This window comes from Diceros bicornis (genome assembly GCF_020826845.1).
Source record: "Diceros bicornis minor isolate mBicDic1 chromosome 30 unlocalized genomic scaffold, mDicBic1.mat.cur SUPER_30_unloc_6, whole genome shotgun sequence".
Classification (NCBI taxonomy): domain Eukaryota; kingdom Metazoa; phylum Chordata; class Mammalia; order Perissodactyla; family Rhinocerotidae; genus Diceros; species Diceros bicornis.
This window is the reverse complement of record NW_026690904.1, coordinates 906,157-918,747: the sequence shown is the minus strand read 5'-3', so window position 1 is coordinate 918,747 and position 12,591 is coordinate 906,157. Positions and strand designations below refer to the sequence as shown.

At 37.0% G+C, this 12,591-nt stretch overlaps 1 long non-coding RNA gene across 6 annotated transcripts in view; it reads left to right on the top strand.

The window, feature by feature from the left end:
- LOC131402196 (uncharacterized) overlaps window positions 1-12,591 on the top strand; it is a 128,407-nt gene that overhangs the window by 89,311 nt on the left and 26,505 nt on the right. For 2 of the 6 annotated variants that reach the window (XR_009218360.1, XR_009218354.1), the window contains exon 1: window positions 9,426-9,472. The exons of 1 other annotated variant lie outside the window; for it this stretch is intronic. This is a non-coding gene — a long non-coding RNA (uncharacterized LOC131402196). Of the gene's footprint in view, window positions 1-9,425; window positions 9,473-9,494; window positions 9,582-9,859; window positions 9,875-11,541; window positions 11,573-12,591 lie in introns of those variants that run through there. 3 more of the 6 variants (XR_009218355.1, XR_009218357.1, XR_009218358.1) reach the window with 3 other exon arrangements.

Below are 12,591 nucleotides of genomic sequence, written 5' to 3'. Positions count from 1 at the left end.
TGCAAGAAAATGTCCATGCAATGACGAGGTACTCTGTAAAGCAGACAGTCCCCAACCCCATGGCACCTCCCCCCCAGGTATTATTCTGACTCCAAGAGCCCTAAGGCGTGGCTAAAGCTGTCATTGTGCACATAAGAAAAAAACCGGATGAGGTTTTTCCTTCTGTCTTGTTCTGTGTCCTGAGACAACTTGGCTTTGTGCCAAGTGAGAATATTCTACTTGGTCTCCACCATACGGAAGGTGCATTTACCGGGGTGGCACTTGGTGGCCAGTCGAGTAGACTGGGGTTCCGACCTGTCTCTTGTCCAGCTGTGTCAAGCTCTCAGGGGAGTTTGTCATAAAGGGCCCAGTCCATAAGGGCTTTTGTTGTCTTAACCTTCGTTGCTTGTTAGTGCTGGAAAAATCCCATTCCAGTATCGCCTGCCCGGTGTCACAGATTAGCGGGTCTGTGACTGGAGGCGTCCCACAGTACTGTGGGAGACCGGAGACACCGTTTTCACTACACCATCCTTACCGCCTGTGCAATGAAGGTCTTTAATTTCTCTGAATATCTTTGGGAGTGAATTCTGTGGATCATAGGGGTTACATAATCTATGCCCTCACCAGAGACGCCTCTTGGGTCCATGGTAAAGATTTATTCTAAGCGTGGAAAGTTACCTCTGGGTCTTTCCTTAAAAAGGCTTATTGGATCAAGTCACTATTGGAATAAATATACAAATGAAGATCCTACACGTCAATGGCCCGACGACAGATCCTTTGAATTGGGAAAACTTCTAAATTGGGGGAAAAAAATATATTTTGAGAGCTCTCACACAATTGTTTAATTGGTACCTAAAAAAAGGCCAGAAAAAGGAAGGGAAAAATTTAAATAGCCTTAAGAGCTTGACTCAGGATACAATTAAATTGAGAACATGTAAAAGTGTAAGTGTTGATATGATTATAAAGGTTGGAATGTTTGAGCTAATTTTATATAAAGAGGTTACATCAACTTTGCCTGAGTATGTTTTAAAATGTCTGACTGGGAATGCTTCCCTTGTCCAAAATTAGAAGACCAAGACCTATTGATAAAAATCTTAATCATAACTATGTTTAAATGTATAAGAGGTGATGAAATTTACATGAACTTTTGTACAAAACACTGATGTTATTTCTATTACAGAACTGGTTAACAAAAATAGTAATTTAAATGATGGCTAATTTTATCTAATGTCTTATGAAGTCTTATAGGCAATCTAAATAATTATTGGGAACAATTAACTAAATAGTTGTGAAAAAGATGAATGTTGGGCGAACTTCAAATAATAATTATGTGTTACGGTGGTTACAGCTTCCAAACTCTTTTTGGTGACTTAAAACTTTAGAGTTTTGCTAAATTTTGTGATAAAAATTCACTGAGTATCATCATTTCCAAATAAGATAAGATATTAGACATTGATTGGTAAATGTACGTTTGTATACTTTTGTCTTTTCGTTACAGGAAAACTAAAAGGTGTTTTGGGTCTATTGGTAAACATGTTTTATTAAAAGATTGTACTATAAAGTAACATATTTCTAGAAGTTAAGAAGTGTTTATAAATTTTCCAAGCCACTATATACCAATGTAAAAGACAGTTTGTAATGGTTTACTTAGTTTTTACTTACAAATTGGGGTTTCGAAGAGTTAAAATTTCTAATTAGTATATGTGATTGAAGCTACTAAATATTAAGAAAAATATGTCTGTGTACAAGGAAAGTAAGATGTATAAAGAAGGAACAAAGACTGGAGATATTTTATTTGATTGATAAAGAAAGATAAATTTGTCTTCAAGTACTATGAGGGAAAAGAAAGACATGGGACAAATTCTGAATGTAAAAAGAAAGTTATAGGTTTGTGGAAGAGGAATTCTGGAAAAGGAGTTTTTGTATGGTCAAGTTGGCTAAGATTGAAATGAATTTAATTAAGTAAATGAATTTTAATATCAGAAGGAAGCTGGTACAAAATTATAATTTGGTCTTATTTCTCTTAAAAGGGTAATTTTCTTGAGCTTGATAAAGAGGTTATAAAAGATTTTTCTTTACCTTTGGGTAAGTCTACTTAAAAGACAGAAAAAAAACTGTTAAAATAATTTCCTGTGTTCGAAAAACTGAGGTCTCTCTATTAAGGCTTTTGGACTGTTAATGCTCTGTTTGCTTTAACGTTTTCTATTTTTGACAAGCTCCCCAAAATATATATCTTAAATAAAGTCATTTTTTTACTTTTTTTCTTTGAGAATTTTCAAAGGGCCCTGGAACCTCTCAAAGAAATTTGCTCTCTTCCTATAAGGGGAAAGATACTAAATTTATTAGGCTTATTCAGTATGTTAAATTACATGGAAAGCATTGTCAGACAAGTGATGATAAGTCTGCTTAGGTGCTATTATGTGGGCAAATGTTATTGACATAGGTGTTTTAAAATTATATAACATTACTGAAATTCTTATCTATCCTGATTATCAGTCATAATTCTGGTTATTATTATTTTAAAGTGTTGTATGTCACAAAATTAACCAAATTTCTCTGTGAATTGCCATTTTGAGGTCTTGTAGTTTACAGACTTATTTCTTTGTTCTAATGCTTTTGCAAAATATTTCAACTTCAGAAAAATTCATGGACAGGACTCTGATATTTACACTGGAGTACAGGTTTCTGACAAACTTTCTGATCATAAAACTGAACTTGGTAAGAAATTACAGAAATCTGATGGAAAGACTGATAACTTCATGAAGCTGCTAACAGAAAGATTGGGATCAAGAATGGATTACACAGGACTGAATGAACTGATAAGGATAATTATAATTTTTATGATTTTTCATTTGAAGTATTCCTGAATTTTTAATTTTTTGTTTTTTCAAAGTTAAGGAAAAGTTTTTCTCTTTTCTCCTGAGCTAGCTATGACTTATAACAATTTCGTAAATGATATTTTTGTAAGTAAAATTGAAATATTTCTCTTTTTCTCTCTATCTGATCCCTCGAATTTGGAAACCCTTAGTAAGTGAGTATTGTTGTTTTCATGGCAATATAGTTATTTGCATAAGTTCAATAAGAATCTGTTCTCCTTATAACAGGACACAATTGGAAAAACTGGTTATATTACCAAGGCTGTGACTGGAAGATCATATTTGTGATATAACCATGCAGCTTTTGAGGAATGAAGATTGGACTTTATGGAATAAAGCCACGTGGAAATATTGGCCTGGTACCTTATGTTCCAAGCAGCACTTACCAAGATAAGTAAAGAATGTCACTTATCTGGCAAACAGAAGGAACCTCGAAATATTTTGGGGGAACCTCGGAAGTGAGGAATTCACCCAAATCTGTAGGTATTACAGGCAAAGTCTGATGACAAAATACTTAGCTTGTTTTTTCTTGTCTGGAGAGACCTTTAAAGTTCAATCTGAGATTACTTATAAAAAGTTCCAGCAAAGCAGATTTAAAAGAGCCTATGTGAGCAATTGCTACTCTTGCTGTAATTATGTAAATAATTGGGCCAACACTATTGGAACTAGACTTATTTTGCAAACTAGTTAGTTTTAATTTGTCTATCTTTGATAAAAATGAGGGTGATCTTAGAAAGAAAAATTATATTTCAGTAAAAATCATAGTGTACATTTGCAGATATTAGATCCTAGTTTTGTTAATTGTCTTTTAAGGTTTTTGTTTTATATCTGTTGACTGGACTGGATCCTGATTTCTTCTAGTCTACTAAAATATCTGGCTACAGATGTCCAAACTAACGTTTTTCATTTTTTCCATCATTTTCATTTGGAATCACTAAAAACTGAACCTGCCCTTTTTCCTGAAGCCTTAGAAACTGAAGCTGATGGACTTGATATAAACTTAAGAGATTACCCGATGACATCATCAGAGACATTTTAAACTGCAAAAGATGCTTTGATGCTGACATCTAAAAATCTTCTTAACTAGCTGTCCCGTATACTCAGAAACTGCTTTACAACTTGCTCCAACCATTAACCTTGTTTTTCTTTCGTTTACATAGAAATGCTTCCATTAAATACTTGATTGCTTCCTTCCACAATATAGGCATAACCTTGAGAACCCACCTGCATCACCACCTTCTATAATGAACTTAATTGAACTGATCTATTATCAGGACTAAGAAATGTGTTCAGTGAAATGAAACAATCTACCAACTCAGCTTCTGGACTATGAAACTTCTTTAATTTTCAAAATGATTGTGAATCTTCTAGGGAAGTTTCAGAGGAGGGAACTGATGGTGCTCAGGGCAAGCTACCCCAGGAGGCACCACTCTGGTATGCAGATTATTTCGAGCTGAAGACAATAAGGACTCAGACAACTCAGGAAGAATATTTGAATTTCCCCTCCCAAACTGCCTAAAGAATTTAAAACAAAAGATCTGTTTCAGGAAGGAGTTAGTATCATGATGGCTGTAAAGATAATGTAGGATAGTGGTTACAACAGGAAAGGCACCAAGCCCGTTTTATCAAAAACTCTATCTCTCCCTGACCACATTATCCATAGATGACCCTGAGAAGAGTTGTCAAGCAAACATTTGCGTTTCTATCTCCATGTGAGTTGCCTCTTGCCCTCTGAGGTCTAAGACCATTACCCACCCCCAACACCTTCCTCGTCTTTAACTGCAATACTTAAGGGGGCATCTTAGACAGAGGGACAAGTTGCTAATTTCTGAGTTTCTCCCATGTATACATGTTATTAAACTTGGTATTATTTTCTCCTGCTTAAAAAAAAGAAATCAAATAAGAAGAAATCTCTACAGAATGCTTAGATCTTAATGAGATACACCATTTTGTGAAATACTTAGGACTGTGAATTAGACAACAAAGGTCAAAATTCACTTTATAAAAAACCAATATACTGAAACTGACACAAAATATAACATAAAATAGGAAAAATCACATATCTACTAAATAAATTGAATTGTTAAAACGTCAAGCCAACTAACCAACAAAAACAACAAACATTTTTCACAAGCAAAACTCTAGGTCTGGGACTATTAACTATTCCAGACAATAGAGGGAGGAAGGAAGGAAAGGTTCAGATTCTAGATTAGACTGAACACAAAACTAATAGAGATTTTATTCACATTGAATACAATACAGAGAAGATTCTTTACCACACAGGACCTCTGAAGTCATCTTTCCGCTATACTACCCAATAAGTTGAACCTAGAGAAGAACTGGAGAAAAAAGCACTACACTTATTAAATATTTTTAACACAGTAAAGAAACTGAGGTTATCTAAACTGAAGAGGAAAATGTTATTAGGTGACAATTACCATCTTCAATGTATGAGGAAGTCCAGAGAAGGCTAAATTTAAAAAGTGGATATAAAATGAAAATTATTTAAATAACACAAAAATTTTATTATATGGCAAAGTAATATAGCAGACAATCAACGAATAAATAAAAAAACAATTAATGTATATCATTGATTAGAGATATTAATAATCAGCAGAACTGGTTTCTGGAGGTTGTGGAGTCTTTGTCCCTGGAAACTTGTCAGAAACAAACATTAAGCCATTTGTCCTGGGTAGACTTTAGAACTTCTCCTGCTGGGGCTCAAGATCCCTTCAAGATTCTTCTGTAATTTTAATCTACTGCTAAATTAAATGAGAGAAGGCATGGTGAGGTCAATTATGAGTGTGCTCTGGGGGGTTCCTTAGAGGAGTTCTGGAGAAAGAGTAAACACCTGGGATCCTGTAGGGCTCTGAGAAGCAGATAAATAAAAGTATGTAAAGGGCTTGAGACGCATTGGGACCTTAGTAAATAACCATTGTTATCAGTAATAATTCGTTTCCAATAGTGTAAGTAAAGTTGGCTATTCTGTCAAAAAAACCTCACTCAAAAATGTCTTAATTGACTGAGGATTAAATAATCAAAGCTGACTTTGTTTTTAATATTCTTTCCTAGCCAGGTAGGGCTCAAGGGAAGCAAGCAAAGGAATTGTGTGACACTTAGGAGAGTCACAAGTCCTGAACTCAGAGTAATGTTTGCTTTAGCCCCTGAAAATTCAGGAGCCTCTAGATCCAAATGCCAACACATTCAAGTTGTTGGTGAATCTTAATTACGATTTTGATACTTTTGGCTGTCTGCTCAAGCAAAGCATCCTTTGAAACCTAGGGTTTCTAAGCCGGTGGTTCTCAATGTGTGGCTGGTCAGCAGCATCACCTGGGAAATGATCAGAGACGTAAATTCTCGGGTCCCCCCATCCTGCTGGATCACAAACTCTGGGATGGGCTCAGCACTCTGTGTTGTAGGGGACCTCCACACGGTTCTAATGCACACTGTAGTTCAGGAACCACTGTCTTAGGAGAAGCCAGTCGTAGGTACAACATAGGGTTAGCAAAGATTCCTCTCTCACGAGGGCTTCTCCTGAGGCCCCATGGCCAAAATAAGGATTCCCTTTTATGGCCATAGGAAGAACTCCTATGGCTCAACTCCAGGCAGCCATCTTCAGGAATTTTTCCAATATGACCAGGAGCTCTGAAATGTCGATTCAAAAAAGAAAAAAATATAAAAAATTGATTCAACATTCAAGAAATTTTCCTGCTTCAGATTGAGGGTGAAGTAGCTGAAATAGAGAATTTTTTCCCAGAACACTGATCGGTCATTTCTTGATGGAATCCACTGAGTTCTTTCAGTGGAACTAAACAATGACCAGGAAGGTTATGGTTAGTCTGATGTGTAAGAGCAGGAAGAAAACACAAAGATAAAGGAAACAAACAAACAAACCAACAGGAGAGAGGGAGAGTAAGGAAGGGAGATAGAAACAGCGACCATCAGTCAGAGGTAGTGAGAGGAGGGGGAAAGGAAATAGAAGATGCAGAGGGAGAGAAGCAGGTGCCGCTCGGTAGGAAACATACCTGTGGACACTGTGCACATGTGGCTTTCATAGAAAGGTGTAAGGTTTCTAAAAAGCAAAGAAAATAAAAACAAATCCATCCAATTTAGTAATTTGTCCTAAATTTAATTGATCAGGTCTGATCACTCTGATGTCTTCCTTCTCCTTTATTTCATCCATGTCTCAAATTCCATGTCCTGCCCTTGTCTAAGGCTTCAGAAACACACCACAATTCAAACCTTCACAAGGTGAACTTTTTAAATCATTTCAACTTCTTCCTTGCCCTTCTGCACAAAATAGATGCCCTACAGTGTTAGCTTACCTTTCGGTGCCTTTCAAAAAAACTTTAAAAAACTTTATGCTTAAAAGTACAGTTTTAGATTTACAGATAATTGAACAGATAGTACATAGAGCTCCATACACCTACCACACTGCCTCTCTCCTCTCTCCCAAGCCCCGTTTCCCCTATTATTAACACCTTGCATTAGTGTGATACGTTTGTTATAATGAATGAACAATATTGAAATGTTGTTATGAACTACAGTCTCTAGTTTAAGGGTCACACTTTTTGTTGTACAGTTCCATGGGTTTTGACACACATATAGTGACATGTAGCCACCATTATTCACAGAACAGTCTCACTACCCTAAAAATCCTCTGAGGATCAGATTAGCTCTTAGTCGCTTTTTAATATATTAACAATTGTCAAAATAACATAAATTTTATGACGAAAAAAGTTCCACAAGTGCTAAGTTTTGTTAGTCTCACTATTATGATCACTATTAGAAATAATGAAAAAAATGAACCCCTATATAAATAGAAAAATAGTAGAATTTTAAAGATAAAAAAGATCTGGAAGATTAGGAAATCCCACATTCTTCAAGACACTGCCCTCTATTCTCTCAGCTTTCTGTGTCATCTATCTGCCGACTCCGCTGAGGAGAAAGAAATAAATCGATAAAGAAAAACAAAGCAAAAAACAAATTTGGGTTCTAAGTAGTCTTCTTGAGCGAAATGTAATCACGCATGGATTCTTCTTTATTGCATATTTGCATCAGGAACATAATTACTAGCTAGAGCCTAATTTGAGAATATTCATTATGAGGGAAAGATGTGATATCGAAGAACAGAACAGAATTCACTGAGGTTTTACTCTTGGGACATTTGTAGGATTAAGTCAGGACATGCTGTGAGAGTGATAAATAAGTTCTATATATTTTTATTCTCCAAGATCATGGATTTCAGCCACACTTTATACCCATGTACTTTGCAACAATGAAAAACAATTAAACACTGACCTTGACTATTTTGCCCTCAGATTCATTAGTCTTTAAAATATAAATTGAGCAATTTTAATCTAGATGAGTGAAAGACTGTGGAGACTTCTAGAATGTCACCTTGCATCCTTTGGAAGTGAAGAATTGACTTTATAAAGCATTTCTATTCCTTCTCATACCTTGACAATAGTGATACTCTGACTCTGTTTTAAAGAAGATAATGTCAGGCTTTATTTTGATTTGCACCTTTTTGTTTTTAGTACATTTACTTAATATTTCTCTTGAAATATTTCTCTTGAAAACTTTTATCATTAAGCTCAACCTTCATTTAAATCACCAGACCTATTTGAAGGCGACATGAACATTTACTTGCAAACTCCTCAGAAAATTACTAATTGAACCTTCAGATGATCCATTGTAGAACTCAAATTGGATTTCCCAGGCCCCTCAAAAGGGCTCATAACTATGTGTTTGTACATTTATCTGGGAAGATACTATCTGAAGATAATTGTTCTTCCCAAATGCTTTCTTTACCTCAAACAGCGATACTCCCAAAGTTTTAATGAAAATGTGGCCAATTTGGTGAAAACCAAGTGACTTGTTTGTTTTAGCATGCCAATGAGATTAAGAAAAAAAGTATTTAATTATTGTTATTGATTATAAAAATCAGAAATTAAACAAACTTCTTTGTCCAAAGACATTTCTGCGAGTGAAATCGTCAGAAAAACTGACAGCTAGCTTCCCGTTTTAACCAAGAAATCATAAGAAATGTAATACCATGGGCAAACACTTGAGCGTTGTCACCTGCAGGAGTCCCCAACGCTATAGCCCCATCAGGGCCACAAATCAGGGGAAGGAGCCGGCAGAGGGGAGACAGCTGTGCCCTCAGCATCCTTCCTTCCTGGGTCAGAACACGGTCCCAGCTGCTTGCTGTCTAGTTTTCTGGGGAAGCAGAGAAATCTTCTGGGGACACGACACATCAGGTGTTAAGGATGTCATCATTCTTTTTGAAACAAATGTTAGTTCATGTGACGCACTTCTCAGGACAGGAGGAGCCGCCTCAAGGGAAGGCAGATCTTCTCCAGGAGCTGACGGTCATCCAGGGACAGCAGAGTCAAGAGCAGCAGAGGGACAGCCCGCTCCCACTCTCCCTCTCAGGGACACCTCAGTCCCCAACCCCTCCTGCGTCCACCCCAGCAGTTCCCATTGAATCCTCGGAGATGCCCAAGCATGCGTAGGACGGGCGCTCAAAGCAGCAGAGGGGCCGGCGAGCTGGAGAGCCCCGGAACTTGTGCACTGGAGGCGGGGTCCCTGGTGTGGACATGGCTACCTCGGAGGTTTGTGTGGGGGGATTGGTGATTTCTGGATCCTTCTTCCAGGATTTTCAGCCCTGGGGAGCTCTCCTTTCTGTAGTGTGAAGGAACGCTGGGCAGGAGCGGCGCCAAGGTAAGCGGTGGGCAGCAGGCTCGGTGTGGAGATCTCCACTGCAGATGGCGGGAGCGCAGTGTCGGGGGCGGGGGCCGGGGCTGCAGGAGGGCTGCTCCAGGCGGGGGAACCCAACTTTGCCCCTTGGAGGAACAGAGGAGCGCCGCCTGGCAGGCCGGTCCCTGTGCCTTGGCGGGGCCCCACCACAGCGGGGCCTCCTGCCCACCCAGTAGAGGTGCAGCGGGCGGCAGGGAGTCGCCTGCCCTCTGGACGAGCCCTTGAGTTCGTGCCACCCGGGACCCCGTCTAGGCCAGGTCGGGATATCTCCCGGTGAACACGGCCCTTCATAAGATGACCTGTGGTCAGCGCTCCTCTGTCTGACTCTGCTCAGGCTATTGGGATCCTCATTGCGTTCTTTAAACAAATAAATATTCCTACTTCCTTGGGACCACTTTTATAGAAAAGCCTAATCCCATTAATAGTTTCTGATAGTTGACTGTATATTTGCAAGGCGAACTTTGAAGCCTGTGAGTTATTGTAAACTGCATTTAATGAAAGGAGCTTTAAACAATCTTTGGTGCAAATTATGTAGCTTCCTAATAATAATTCACATTCTGTTAACATAGACTGATGACTGATCAATTGATGATTGACATAATGTGTAGGGAATTTTGGTATCAGTGGAAAGATTTTTCTTGGCAGTTGGTGATAGAATTGAACTCGGATAAGGAGGAGCTTTTTAGAAGTAGTATGTAGTGTGTGTTTTGTCTCTATATTCATTTACAATTGTAAGAATTTAGATTTGGAAAGCTCATAGAACAGGAATTTTCAAATTTTGATTTGACTGATAGGGTGAAAAGTCAAAAGGCCAAATACGGTAGGATTCATTTATATGATATTCTAGAAAAGATAAACCATAGAGAAAGAAAACAGGTCGTTAGTTGCCATTAGTTTTAATAATCATTAGTTTTAATATTTCTGATAAAAAGATAGATTATAATGATAGCATCCTAATTATGCTTTTGGATGATACGAGAATTTAACAACCTATTAAATTCTGCAGTAGGAACAAATGATATGTTGGTTATTAGTGTCTTTGAAGTGTAAGTATTGTTGGTAATGAATATAAATGAGATTTTTCGGATTGTGAACTACTGATTTTTTTACTAGATCCTGTTGGACATGGCATATTACAAGCTTCAAAAGGCTCTTTAAATTATTGTAGCAGGTTGAAGCTATTAAATTGTAAAGTAAGATCTTTATAGATGAAACAGGCAAAAATATGAAAATCCATTCATCATTTTATCTTTGTTAAAAAAATGAAGTAAATCTTACCATATACATGAATGACTTTTGGCTAGACAGACCTGAACTTGACAAGATGGAGTCATTAGTGTCGGGGGAAGAGGGAGACTCTCCCTCTGCCCTTTTTTTTTAAGGTTCTTATGGCTGGGCAAATAATTAACAAGACAGGTTAGCAGGAGAAAATAATATCAATTTAATAACATGTATACATGGGAGAAAGCAGGGACACTGCGTTTTTTAACACAGTAGCAGAAATTTTCGTCTTAATTACCATGTTCAGCCAATGACAAAGGAGGATGTTGGGGTGGGGAGAGTCAGTTATAGGAGATTACCACTAAAGCACAGTAAACAAGAGTAAGGTTATTATGTAGATTTAATGCCTCACCTTCTACATTGATAAGCCTCTAGAAATAAGGCCATCCCCCACTCTTTCTAAAACAGAGAGGGAGATACCGTTAGAAATGGAGATTTTCCTGATAAATGTAAATGATTGTCTGACAACTCCTCGCAGGGCCATCTAGAGAATGTGGCCAGAGAGACAGAACTTCTGATAAGAGGGGCTTGTTGGTGCCTTTTTTATTGTAACCTCTATCTTACATTATCTTTATAGCCATCATGATAGATCTGTTCCAGGGCGGAGCCACCATGTCAAATTTTTTAGGCAGTTAGTGGAGGAGGTCAAATGTCCCTCAGAGAAAACAATCAAGGTAAAGAGATATATTTTAGGATGGCCAAATCTTGATCTCCCACAGTCCCGTCTTTGAAACTAAAAGTTTCACAGTCTTTTTGAAACTTAAAGAAGTTTTATAGTCTAGAAGCCAAGTTGGTAGATTGTTTTATCTCACCGAACAAATTTTTTAGTCTTGATAATAGATCAGTTTAATTAAGTTTATTTTAGAAGGTGGTGATATAGGTGGGCTCTCAAGGTTATGCCTATATTATGGAAGCAAGCAATCAAGTATTTAATAGAAGTATTTTTATGTACACAAAGGAAAACAAGGTTAATGGTTGGAGTAAATTGTAAACCAGTTTTTGAGGTCAGAGGACAGTCAGTTAAGATGATTTTTAGATGTCAGCCTCAAAGCATCTTTTGTAGTTTAAAATGTCTCTGATGGTGTCGTTAGGTCATCTCTTAAGTTTATATCAAGTTTATCAGCTTTAGTTTGTGAGGCTTTAGGAAAAAGGGCAGGTTTAGTTTTTAGTGATTTTAAATGAAAATGATGGAAAAAATCAAAAACGTTAGTTTGGACATCTGTAACCAGATATTTTAGGAGACTAGAAGAAATCAAGATCTAGTCTAGTCAATAGATATAAAACAAAAACCTTAAAAGACAATTAACAAAACTAGGATCTAATATCTTTAAATGTATATTATAGTTTTATTGAAATATAATTTTTTTAAATCTCCCTCATTTTTATCAAAGATAGTCAAAATAAAACTAACTACTTTGTAAAATAAGTCTAGATCTAATAGAGTTGGCCGAATTATTTATATAAGTATAGTAAGCCTAGAAATTGATCACATAGGCTCTTTTAAATCTGCTTTGTTGGAACTTTTTATAAGGAATTTCAGATTTAACTTTAAAGGCCTTTCTAGGCCAGGAAAGCCAAGTCAAGGATTTTGTCATCAGAGTTTGTTTGTAATTTCTATAGATTTGGGTGAATTTTTTTTTGAGGTTTTTCTAAAATATTTTGAGGTTTTTTGTACTTGTCAGATAAGTGACTT